Source organism: Ambystoma mexicanum, chromosome 14 (assembly GCF_040938575.1).
Source record: "Ambystoma mexicanum isolate Mex_15411 chromosome 14, UKY_AmexF1_1, whole genome shotgun sequence".
Classification (NCBI taxonomy): Eukaryota; Metazoa; Chordata; class Amphibia; order Caudata; family Ambystomatidae; genus Ambystoma; species Ambystoma mexicanum.
Genome location: NC_090940.1, coordinates 413,860,022 through 413,873,055, shown reverse-complemented (window position 1 = coordinate 413,873,055; position 13,034 = coordinate 413,860,022). Strand labels below are relative to the sequence as shown.

The window sequence follows — 13,034 nt, the reverse complement described above, 5'->3', positions numbered from 1 at the left end:
TTTGCATCCGAGATATGCATTTAAGATTCAGGTAACATTCAACTGTAACAGATTTGACTTACTTTCGACTTATCAAAAGGACTACTAAATATTCAGTGATTCAGAACACACACACATTTCATCCGGGATGCTCTACTTGTAATGGCTCAGAACAAACAACTCATCTGGGCTCGTTAGGGCTGCTATGCCTGTGATGGCACAGAATGGGCACATCTAAAAAGGAGCACACAATGGTAAAGCTGCACTAGATTTTTAAATGGAAAAGGCATTTTCAGCCTTTTGGATATTTTATTGGTGCTATGTTAAAAGAGAAACAGAAAAACAGGAGAGGAAGAGCAACTCTCTGACCCTAAGCAATACAGGAGAACAAAGGTGTGGGGGAGGGGGAGAGAACTTACTAGACAATCCAAAACAGGAATTCAAGCAACAGAAAGAGAGAGCAATAAGCTACATGATAGGGCAACAAAGGAAGTGAGAAGGGAAACAGTTAATAATAGGACAAACACACAATAGGAGGGGAAGCAGAGCAAAAGAGACGTTTAGAGACACTAAAATAAAAAAACAGAGCAACAGCAGGTGGGGAGAGATGGAAATAGAAAAGCAAAATTAGAGAAGGGCAGCACAATAACATAAGAGACAGTGCAAGACAGAAAAGGAGTAGCAACCACAACCAAGAAAATGAAAAAACAGATATAGCCAGAGTAATGACATGAGAGAGGAAGAGGAGTTATATCAACCGATATAGCAAGATATAGAAGGGAAACAGCAACAATAGAATGCAGAGATGGGAGAGGCATAGTGACAGAGAAACACCACAAAACATGGCATCGCAACATTTAAGGGTGAGAGGCAGAGCGTCAGAAAAAACAGCAGCAAAGGGAAGGACAGATGGAGCAAAAACAGGGAGTGGCCGTCAAGCAGGTAGTGCCAGGTAGCAACAGTGGGCCCGGGAGGCAGAGAAGTGATGCTGATAGTGTGAGGGTCTTGATTTATGAATCACCCGATGTAACTAGCTGGCATTTGTATTAGCTCCTAACAAAGTGTGTGCCCAAATATCATGAAGAGGAAGCTAGGTAGTATGCATCTACAAGGTTCTTGTGTGGGGAAAATTATTTCCTCAGGTGCAATACATTATTTAGAAACACTTTGAAATACAGCTGTTTTGTCACTAATATTTTTGAACAAATTTTACATTTTACACACAAATTGGATAGTTGTCAGACTCATTGTTACTCTCTTGAAATTGGATTTACTCGCCAATTCTAAAAAATTGCGAGTAAAATACTCTGACTCCAAAATCCTATCTGGAGCGCTCATTATCAGATCTAATGTTCATCAATTTATTGATCTTGAAAAAACGAAACGTCGACTCAGCTATACAGTGATTTGGACCGACCAGAGCCATGCTAGCTGAACTTAAGTCACAGTGAGTGCTTACCTCATTGAACTGTCAAATTGGGTGATAACATTGGTTTCATTCGTGGCTTCATTTGTTAAGGTAGATTGCTAACATGCTTGTGTTATTTGATTTCATTAGGAACATGTTGGTAGTCCTACTTCTTAGTTTCCCAACAAGACAATACTGCATAGCATATGTTCAGCTCAAAAAACATGAAATCAGTAAGTAGTAACTAACCCATCACTTCATAAGTCTTGACATGCTTTCTGTACTTACGTCAACAGAATGTTTTAGTTTTAGTCCAAACACGCTCCCCACCTAAAGATCAGCTTTTATTTATTTGGTATAAATGCCTAATATTGTAAATTCGCTGTGTTAATATAATCAATACAAAAATAATTATTTTTTTACTTCAGTTTCCTCTTCAGGAAAGATTTGCAGCACTGGTTGGAAGGTTGGCCATGAAAAAATTCAATTCAGCAACTTGTGTCAAGTACCAGTCCACTGGCAACAATACACAACACTGGATGCAGACGAGGAGGAGGATTCACTTGGCCTATTCTTCCTTATGGAGACACCAAACCAACGTCTGTCCAACTCCGGTCATACTAACCACTCGATAACCAAGCATCTCCAGATTGTTCAGGACAACATGGGGAGGATCATTAACACACCACTCCGAGCTAAAGAGAAGTAAAATGAGAAAAAGACAGAGCATAAGACTAATGATACAATTATATTTGATTTCCACACATTTGAAAAAACAGCAACATCTCAACTTGTTGAGAAGCTCAATGCAATTTTGGGGATCTAGAATCCTGCTTTATCATTTAAAAATAGATAGCTGGTAGCCACAAGCAAGCCCCTCCCTCCTTTGTTGGCAGACTGTTGAAGGACTGTAACCTTTTCAATGTGACCAAAGATATAACAACCGCTTCACCTATTTGAGTCTATCACCACAATATATGCCTCATCGTTTTTCTAGTTCTCAGAGATTAATAAGTGGCTAATTTATGGAGACTGTGATGAATCGAGGGAATTAGCCCCTGCTCCCCTGTGAGGCTAGGGCGGTGAGCACGATCTGCAACACCATCCGTAGGGGTCGAGGCAAGTGGGATCTCAACAGGGGCGAGATTCCACCTTTGGAGACAAGGACTACCGTACCCGTGAGAACTCTAGAGACGTCCACATTATGGCTTACATGGCATGCTCCACAACATCAGAAGCTTTTAAGCATCATGACTGAGATGAAGAAACTCTTAATAGATGCCAAAATCTTACCAGCGAAGAACATGTCCCTTTAAATCCCAATATCCAATCCACTAGGACAAGTAGATTAAATAACGGACACTTGATGTACAAAGAAGAGAGGTAGAGTCAGCACAAGCTGACAAGCCTGCAAGTTTGAAATTCACCCAAAACAGGAGATGGGAACGCTAAGAAAGAACTTTGAGAAACCTGAAGGTTTCTCACCCACTAGCTCCAGGGGATCTGTCATCCAGGTGGCCAGGACACGGCCATCGCTTTTTGATCCAGTTCCTGGGGGTGGACCAGTGCAGGAGGATCACCTGGATGAGGGGTCTTTGGAGAGTGGGACACCCGGATGGCGAGACTCGGTATCCCCTTCCCTGTAACACAGTTACGCCTTCCTACCCGATAGGATACTTAGGAACTCAACCCCCACCCCGTTCCCAACATTAACACTTTCCCACGGACATCTAACTGTGAACGAAAACAGACTAACACCCGAGCCGTCTACCTGATGTGTCCCACTACAATGGTCAGGCAATTACTGACACACACACACACCTGACTTCGATCACACTTCCCCACACGGATAAAAGTTGGAGCCAAAAGGGGCGGGGGGCGCCTTTGACCTTTTCCCCGAAAGCCTGTATCTTTTCTGAGCCTTCGAGAATAAGAAACATAAGACCTGGAATCAAAGCTGAAGAATCCTGTATTGTGTGTCAGAGGTACCCGGGGTTCTCCCGCATCGACAGACAAGGCAGGGAGAATGGTGAGTCACCCGAGAAAGAGAATATACTACGAACATTTTGCCAAAGAGATCTGAGCCCGGATGAGGGGGATCTAAGGTGACGAACATTGTGAAAATGGATCTGAGCCCAGCCGAGCAGGATTTGGGGTGAATAGTGAGTCACCCGAAGTGAATACTTGTGCAAAGCGAAGTAGGAGAAGAACTTATTGTTTTGAACTGTACCCTCATGCTAAAGCTGCCAGAGACCGTGCTACGCTCGAATGAACAGCCTTGTCCCGTGCTGAAAACGAGGGGAAGGGAGGCCAATGGCCTGAACAATCTGACATATTATTTTGAACACTTCTTTCATTTCATAACATTGTTCCCTATACTATTTGTATTTAGAGGTAAGGATTGGCAATATGTTTCTTAGTATAGGCCCTTTTGTTTTGACAAGACACCACTAGGACTGTGTATGTATTGTGGCTCAGCAGACCATCTCTTGCGTAACTGGCCAAAGAAGCCATTTGTTACACATCGCGGCAAGTGGTCGTTATGGGCACGGACCCGCTTGTGCGGCGCCCTGATTCCAAGCATCTCCAAGATGGAAGCTAGAGTATCTTTCCGACCCGCTGGCAGCGGTCTAGTAGTTGCACGCTCTCTTGACGTGCGGCCGACCGGTCACGTGATCCTTTATCCGGAACCGAAGCGACCAGTGCTTCGCGTCGCTTCTGTCTTTGACGCTCCGTGAGTTCGTTGCTGTATCCTTCCTCTTCATGCACACATTTCTCTCTACCATTAGCGGTTCCTACTTACCCTGTTGCTTTCTCTCATCAGATCCTCTGCTCTGCATTCGCTGGTTTCTTTTTCAACCGGCTTCGCCAACCCATCTTGTTTGTCTTCTATTCTGGCCAGACCCACATCTGAGTAAGTACCCTTTCTCTAGGATTCCCTTTGAGATTGGCCAGGCTCTCATCTCCTATTATCCTTCCAGGCTTCCCCGAAGCTGTCCTTTGCAGTCAGATTCCAGACCCGAACTTTCCATTAGTCCTATTCGGGTGAGAGAGATCTCTTTGAAGCTCTTTTCTTTTCCATTCTACAGACCCTCCTTTAACCTGATTCCTATCTCTTCACCTCTCATTCCTGCAGACAAAGTGTCTGGTGTGATTCCCGGGGGTTCCTGCCGTAGACATCCATTTTTCATCGTATCCTGATCTGCACGAGCTGGGATTCGTCCAGGGTTTTCTTCCCATTGAGGGTTTCCCTGGGAGTCCTGCCCGCTCTCCTGGGTTACTTTACCCTGGGTTGAGTGGCCAGGGCTGTCTCTGGGAAATTTTCACAGCTGCTTTATCTTTCCAGTTGGAGTCATCGATTGCCAAGGTGAGCTGTTGTAAAGCTTTCACTTTATTTAGTTCTGCAGCTTACTCATATTTACACGAGTTCCCTAACAAAAATAACACCATTGCAGAAACCGGGAAACTCCAAAACAGGACAGAGTTTTGTTCTGTTGGACTCCTTGTCCCTGTCAACCTTATTACCTGTTATCTGTCTGTCTCTTCGACATCGTCTGACGATTTAAACATCCAGATTCGAGTGGTCTTAGATTCTGGGGGCACTGGGAATGATAAAGATATTACCTATGCCCAACGGATTATAATACCAGCTGTACGCAAAGCGCAGCCTGAAATGGTCAGAGCTGTCGATGGTACCGCTCTAATTTCAGGGTTGGTGACCAAACAAACCCCCATCATCATGATGACTACCACCTCTGGACACCAAAAACAGCTATCTTTTTATCTAATAGCGGCCCCTCAATACAAAGTTATTTTGGAGATCCCGTGGCTACAACAGCATAAACCCACACATAGACTGGATTACTCGAGGGGTCACCTTTTTATCAGCACACTGTCAAGATTCTTGTTTCAGTTCCGATACTGTTTTTCCTTATTACTCTTTCTTGAAGCGGTTTCGTCGATTGGTGCCATAACTAATCTTTCGAAGGGATTGTGTCCTCCGACGTATTCCTCATCTTTGATAGATTATCTACCAGCTTGCTGGCCTCGGAAAGTTTTTTCAGAAGATGGGCGCTGCGCGTCGACGTCCCTCGAGCCGATGTCCCTCGAGGGCCTCTGTATCAACACCGACGTCATCACGCGTATAAATAGACATGCACAGCGTCCGTTGCTCAGTTCTGATTTTCCGCGCTTCGTGGGGCCTCGGAATATCGTTGCTCAGTTCTTCAGTCAAATATATCAATATTCCTCGTGAATACCGACTCGTATTCGATGGCTTCCTCACCCGAACCGACAACTCCACGGTCCAGCTTCAGAAAATGTCGAGACTGTGGAAAGAAAATGTCGTTGACGGATCCGCACAGGATCTGTTTATGGTGCCTGGGAATCGGGCACCATTGTTCGGAGTGCGAGGGCTGCATGTCCATGATGGCGAAAGCCTTGAAGGAGCGTAAGGGGAAGCTCGAGAGAGGTAAGGCAGTTAAAACTTCTTCGAAAGTTTCCTCAGGGGAGTCGAGACATTCGTCTCCTCACCATCACAAAAGACATTTTCGTTCTAGGTCTCGAAGCAGTTCCCATCACTCTTCGAGATCTAAGCATTCAAAAAAGAGACGTCGAAGATCAACTTCCTCGTCTTCTTCTGTTTCCCCAAAAAGGGTCTCCTGCCCCACAAAACATAGCTCTCAGGCTGAGTGGGAGGAATTCTGGAAAAAGATGCTAAGCGTCTTCGAAAAAGCGGCCTCGACCCCCTCGAAGACTGCTGAGGGTGATACCTTGGGTGAAAGACCCAAAAAAATCAAAAAGCCGCGAGTCGCAGCACCCGGCGAAAAAAACCACTCGAGAGCGTCACAAACCCTCGAGTAAAGGCAAAGTTGCGTCTTCGACACCGTCATCGAAGATTCCTTCGACACATAGATCGGCGTCCTCAACGCCGTTATCGAAGGGTTCTTTGACGCACAGGTCAGTCGAGTCGACGCCGTCTTTGACGCCGACGCAGAGAAAAGATAAACCCACGGCGACCTCACAGCCAGTGGCCATACACAGAGCCTCGAGCACGAGAATGTCGTCGACAACCTCGAGTAGAATCCCGACACTCTCGAGTTCATTGAGGCCTCTACCACCTTTTTCGACGGTGACATTTTCTCAGCCAATCATGACGAATTTGGCTCCTTCTGCTCTGGAAATGGGATTTATACCATTTTCAAGACCTGATCACTCCAGAGTCTTATCTTCTATTAATGAAGAAGGGGAGGATTCGGATCAGGAAAGACCTTTTGAGTTGCAGGGACCTGCGACTCCTGCACCAGAGGAATTTACCTCTGAGGAAGGTAGGTTTAAAGACCTCCATAAATCCCTACAGGAAGCAAGTGGGTTGGACACTTCCCCAGAAGTGCAATTTTCCACACCAGACCCAGGGGAACATGCTGAAACCCCTTATAGAACCTTGATGGCAAGGATAATAGAGTTTATGGGGTGGTCCACACCCTCACCTGCTTTTCAGCAAGACAACCTCACAGACATCTTGGTCAAAGGTCCACAGGAGGATCCTGTGGTGCCATTTAATGCAGCATTACAAAGGAGAATATTGGCAAACTGGGAAACACCTGAGGTAATCCCAGCGGTTAACAGAAAATTGTCAGCTAAATATAGGGTGTCTTCTGCTGACCCTGAATATTTATCCAAACACCCAACTCCGGAGAGTCTGGTTGTTCAGGCAGCTACTTCAGCAGGTAGTAAATCGGCTTACCCTACTGTTCCACAGGATAGGGATGATAAGAGATATGACTCTATGGCCAAAAAAGCCTTTTCCGCATGTAGCATGGCGTTGAAATCCATCAATGCTACTTGTACGCTCACTAGGTTCAGCCACACACGTTGGGAGTGTGCTTCATCAGCGGCTGACTGCCTCCAGGAGGGAGAAGAAAGGGAAGTGTTCCTAAACATCATCAAGGATGGTAAAGACGCTATGTGAGAATCCCTTCAAACTGGAATTGATTCTGCTGACAGCATCAGCAGAGCCATGGCGGGAAGTACAACAACCCGGAGATTTGCTTGGTTGCGAAAGTCTGATTTTGCTCCAGATGTGCAAAGCAGACTCTTGAATATGCCCTTTGACGGCTCTTCTTTGTTTGGTAAGAAGGCAGATGGCATTTTAGAAAAACTACCAACATCTAAGGCAGCAGCAAAATCCCTAGGAGCTGCAATCCGTCAGACACCATATCGCCCCTCAGGAACCTCTTGGAGAGGTAAGTCCTTTCGCTTCTATTCCACATTCGGAAAGGGCAGAGGACAGCCGGTTCAAAAGGGGTCAGAGTCATCCACCGCGGAACAGCTCTCTGGAAGTTCCAGATCCGCTCCTCTTGCAGGAGATTGTAGACCTGCTAGAGAAAGGTGCCATAGAACCGGTAACTGTAGCGGAGAGGGACAAGGGCTGGTACTCCCCCTATTTTCTCATACCGAAGAAAGACGGAGGACTGAGACCTACCTTGGACTTACGAGAATTGAACAAGTTCCTCAGGAAGGACAAGTTCAAGATGGTAACTCTCTCTCAGATCCTTCAGGCCCTCCAGCTCCAGGACTGGCTGGTATATCTGGACCTCCAGGATGCTTATTTCCATGTGCCAATCCATCTCAAACACAGGAAATACCCGAAGTTCGCAATTGGGGGCTCTCATTATCAATTTTGAGTTCTGCCATTTGGGCTGACATCCGCCCCGAGGGTCTTCACCAAGCTAATGTCGGTAGTGGCTGCAAGTCTAAGGAGGGAAGGGATCCATGTCTACCCCTACCTGGACGATTGGCTGATCAGAGCTGTATCTTTGGAACAAGCTCAGATCCAGCTAGATTATGTCTGCCACTTCCTTCACAAACTGGGCTTCTCCCTCAATTTAAAGAAGTCACAGATGATACCATCACAGAGACTCCAGTTCATTGGAGCGGTCCTGGACACTTCCCTGGGAAAAGCCTCGCCACCAGAGGTGAGGGCTCAAGATATTCTGCAGATGGTGACCAAGTTTCAAAATGCCCAACGTCGGATTCCAAGATGGCGGCCGAGCCGGATAGACGTGCGTGAGCGTAGCTCCATCCCCCAGCTCGGGCCGCGACAATAAAGAAATGAAATAAGCAGGCGCTGTGCCTTTCAAGACGAACCCTCCTTCATCGGGTAGAGAAAAAGGGGCGAAGAGGAGCCGGGACAAACAGATTGGAGGCGATCGAAAGTCCAGACCCAGGACTGTCTTCCCGCCGGTGCAGACCCGAGACACGCGCTACCCAGCCGAGGGAGGTGGCTACGGCGCGGGGCCAGCGAATATGCCGGAAACAGAGGAGCGAGTCCTGGAGGGGACACCCGGACCTCTGCCAGAGTGCACCCCGAGGGGAACCAAGAATCAAGGCCGTGGTCCCCGCCCCGCAGGGAAGCAGTGAGAGAGGAGCAGGCGGACTCGGAGGTCGCGGCAGCGCTGAAAAGGAGGGGAGCGGATGGGCGAGCGACCGCCCGGGAGAGGGAGGCGCCAGGCGGAAGGAATCGCACCTCAGAGCACACCAGCGGGGAGCAGACGGCAAGGCCCAGCACACCGCGGCGGATGCAGACGGAACCCAGTGATCCAACCGGCGGCGCGATCAGCAGGTACAAGGCGGGGCAGAGCTCCGGGGACGAACGGGGAGGGCACCCCCGGCAAACTCAGCAACGCAGCCCTAATATGCAGACAAGGGGCCAACATCAGGAAACTGATCAGGAAACTGCATCCCCCCTGCAGAATTGATACAAACACAGATCCCCCCCATGCGGAGGTCCCACAAAAGCAGGCCACACTGGGAAAAGACCGGGGACACTACCACACAACGGACCAGTGGGGAGCACACTGGCGCTCAGACGAACAGACCCCCAGGCACTCATAAGAGACACACAACACCGAGAGCAATAACGGGGGCGGAACCCCATCAGCCCCCGAGAAAAATATCTCACACTTGAGAAACGGCAGGCCACAAGCCCAAGCGGGAGCGAAAACGTCCCTATACAAAGATATCCGAACCCAGGAGGCCCAAGGAGAGAAAGACGCACGGATAGCGCACCGAGCAAAGAATTCACACACATGTCCAAAGCCAAGGCGAGGCTGGGGTCACAGGCTGCAACGACAAATAAAAGAGGAGCCAAGCAGGTACAAGATCTGACACACATTTGGGGAATAGGAAACACAGGACAAAGACAACAAAATAAACAGAATAGTAAAGAAGGAGACCCAATAGAGCGAAGCGAAGAGCTAGACATGGCCACATGGGAAGACATGAAACCATGGTTTAAAGAATTCCAGGACCAGTTCATTGCCTCAACTCAGTCACAATTCGATAATATGAAAGGGGAACTGAAGCAGGCAGTACAGGAACTAAAAAAAAGACATTGAATCCCTAGAGGAGAGGACGGACAACCTGGAAAAGACGGTCCAGAACATGGACGAGGAGGCGACCCTACAAGCAAAGGCACAAGACCGCCTCGCACGCCTGGCGTTGGAACTCGAATCACAATGCGAGGACTTGGAAAATAGATCGAGGAGATCAAACATTCGCATCAAAAATATGCCGGAAACAGTAGAGGATAAAGGTCTTCGCACAGCAGTGCAACAAGTATTTCATGATATTTTGGTGGATGATCCCGGGGACGACAAACGCATCGATAGAATACACAGGGTAGGCCCCCGGAGAACAGGGGACCCAGGATCCCGTCCCAGAGACGTCCTAGTGGCCATGACTAGCGACACACAAAAGGAACAGATATTGAGAAAAGCCAGGACACTGGATCAAATAAGAATGAATGGCAGAGAAATACTACTGTTCCAGGACCTAGCACAATCCACGCTCAGAAAGAGAAGAGAAATGAGTCAACTGACCAAAATCCTATCTGAAAAACAAATCCGGTATAAATGGACATTCCCCTTTGGCCTTCTATTCTCATGGGAAGAAAGACAACATCGGATCACAACATGCGAAGAGGGCCTCAAGATTATGGGATGTCAGGAACACGAGTCAGATCCTACAAAAACAAGTGAACCCCCAAAACAACGGAGACAGCCAAGGGGATGGCAAACAGAGAAAAGAAGGACAAGACTCCAATCACGCAATCCAGAACAAAATTAACGCACCAGGAAAAGTAGCTCCTGTGCAGACTAGGAGGGAGAATAAACATTGGCACAAACACCCTAGCAAGGGCCAGTGCCGAAAAGCAGGCGCGGCAGAGCCACGGGACACGAGTGGAATCCGCACCACAAGCAGGGTTTAGGATCCCCTGCAAACAATTACCATAGGGCCCAGAGCCCTCCTCAGGGACAATGTTGGGGGGGAAGGAAGGGAGGGGGGAGGGGAGGGAGTTCAGGGGAAAGTTCAGGGGGTAGGGGGGAAGACTCATACTCCGGTTCAAATGCATTCAATGGCAACCCACAGGATGGTCCCAGCAAGAAAACCCAAGTACGCTTGAAAGAATGGGGCTGAAAAACCTAACGTTTAACATTCGAGGGCTGAATACGCCTGTGAAGAGGAAAAAAACTGAACACTTCTTACAAAGGGAAAAGTTTGATATAATATCGCTCCAAGAAACCCACATTCAGAAAAAGAGGAAAAGTCTACTCCGGATAAAAGGCTACAAACAAATTATCCAATCCAACGATGACGAGAAAAAAAAAAGGTGTACTCATAGCCTTCGCCAACCATCTGTAGGTCCAAATCAAGGAGACATTAGCGGACAAAAACGGCTGATACGTATTTGTGAAGGTCCAGATAGATAACCGTAAACTAACCGTTGCAACCCTATACGCCACGAACACGGGCCAGGAAGGATTCATAAAAGCAACAATCAATACACTAGAAAATTTTGCGGAGGGAGAGGTGATCCTGACAGGAGACTTCATCCTAGCGTGGAATCTAACAGAAGATCGATCGAACCCCAAAACCTCCCAACAAGGGGCCCCGTCGAACGCACTCAGAACCTGGCATTAGAGGACGTGTGGAGAAGACTCAGAGGATCAACTAAAGGATATACTGATCACTCACACGTACATGATACAAGCTCTAGGATCGACTACATTTGGGCCACAGGAGGCCTAGTCGCAGAAATACAGGACATCGAAAAAGGCACAATTTCATTATCAGATCATGCCCCACTATGGATTACCCTTCCTAAATTGCGGAAACAATCAGGCCTATGGCACTGGACATTCCCTAGAGAAATTATTCAAGATATAGCGACAAAAGAAATAATCAGAGAAAATGGAGGAATACTTTGAGAATAAAGTCACCTCAGACGTCTCCCCGAGCACTACGTGGGAAGCCTTCAAAGCGGTGATAAGGGGGCATCTAATAGCGTTAAAATCTCAAAAAGATAAACTCTTACACAAATGGGAAGACGAGTTGGGGGTCAAACTGGAAGAATTAAGGGAAGAAATGCCCAAGAACGCCTCCAGGAAAATGAAGAGAGCATACCGACACATCCAGAGTCAGATAGACCTGATAAGGACAAAGAGAGCCAAAACGCAACTACTTCACACCAAACACTGGTACGCGATGAAATCAAATAAAGCAAACAAGCTACTAGCATGACAACTAAAAGGCAAACGTCAAGAACAATCAGTGAAACCCCTGACGGACGGACAAGGAGTTAAGAGAACGCAAAGGAAGGACATAAAAGAGGTATTCCGAGAATTCTACCAGGATCTGTACAAGTCACAGCGTCCGAGCGAAGAGGCACAGGTGGCATTTTTGTCAGGGATAACATTACCAACAGTGGCTCCGGCAGAAAAGGAAGCTCTCAACCAACCAATCACACCAGAGGAGGTGTTGAAGGCTATAAGAGACCTTCCCAAGAATAAAGCTCCAGGGCCGGACGGCTTTATCGCAGCATTCTACAAAACATATGCGGAAACATTATCGCCCTACCTAACTACGCTATTCAACACCTTCAAGTCAACGCGCAATATAGCCACATCTATGAATGATGCCAAGATACTAGTCTTCCATAAGAAAGGGAACTATCCCGAAAACCCGGGCTCATATCGACCAATCGCCTTAATCAATGTCGATGCGAAACTCTATACAAAAGTCCTTGCCAACAGGCTTGCACCCCTGCTTCCCAAATTAATCCACCAAGAACAATCAGGCTTCATCCCCAACAGAAAGACCCACGACAACATAAGACGAATAATCCACCGCATAGAAAAGACCGGAATCATGGAAATCCTCTTGGCAATCATAGCACTAGAAGGGGTCCCCAACCTTTTGTGCGCAACAAGCAAAATTGGCATATCAAAATAACTGGTGAGCAACATCAATTTTTCGACAGAACATATCGGCGCACAGTTGGCGGACAAATGATTTCAACACAAATTACAAATGTAACAAAGTTAAAGCTGCGTATAGAACATTTCATTTGCAGTACGTAATAGTTATCATTTCACGTTAAGTGGTTGTTTACAAGAAATGTTGAGGAAATTGAGTGGTCAATAGTACATTTTTAGACACATAGGACAAGTCAAGCTGTTCAAAAATATAGTAGGACTAAATAGACATTACCAGGGGTTTCAGGTTTTTGAGCAAAATATTAGTGCAAATGTTTGGACAATAAAAATGGCCACCAATAGAGCACTGATTTTTCAGTTCTACTTTG

The 13,034-nt window shown here is 47.0% G+C and overlaps 1 long non-coding RNA gene across 1 annotated transcript in view; it reads right to left on the bottom strand.

The window, feature by feature from the left end:
* Positions 1 to 1,455: 1,455 nt before the first annotated feature.
* LOC138526840 (uncharacterized) overlaps positions 1,456 to 13,034 on the bottom strand; it is a 206,739-nt gene continuing 195,160 nt past the window's right edge. Inside the window, exon 2 of the long non-coding RNA XR_011283748.1 lies at positions 1,456 to 2,082. This is a non-coding gene — a long non-coding RNA (uncharacterized lncRNA). The remainder of the gene's footprint in view (positions 2,083 to 13,034) is intronic.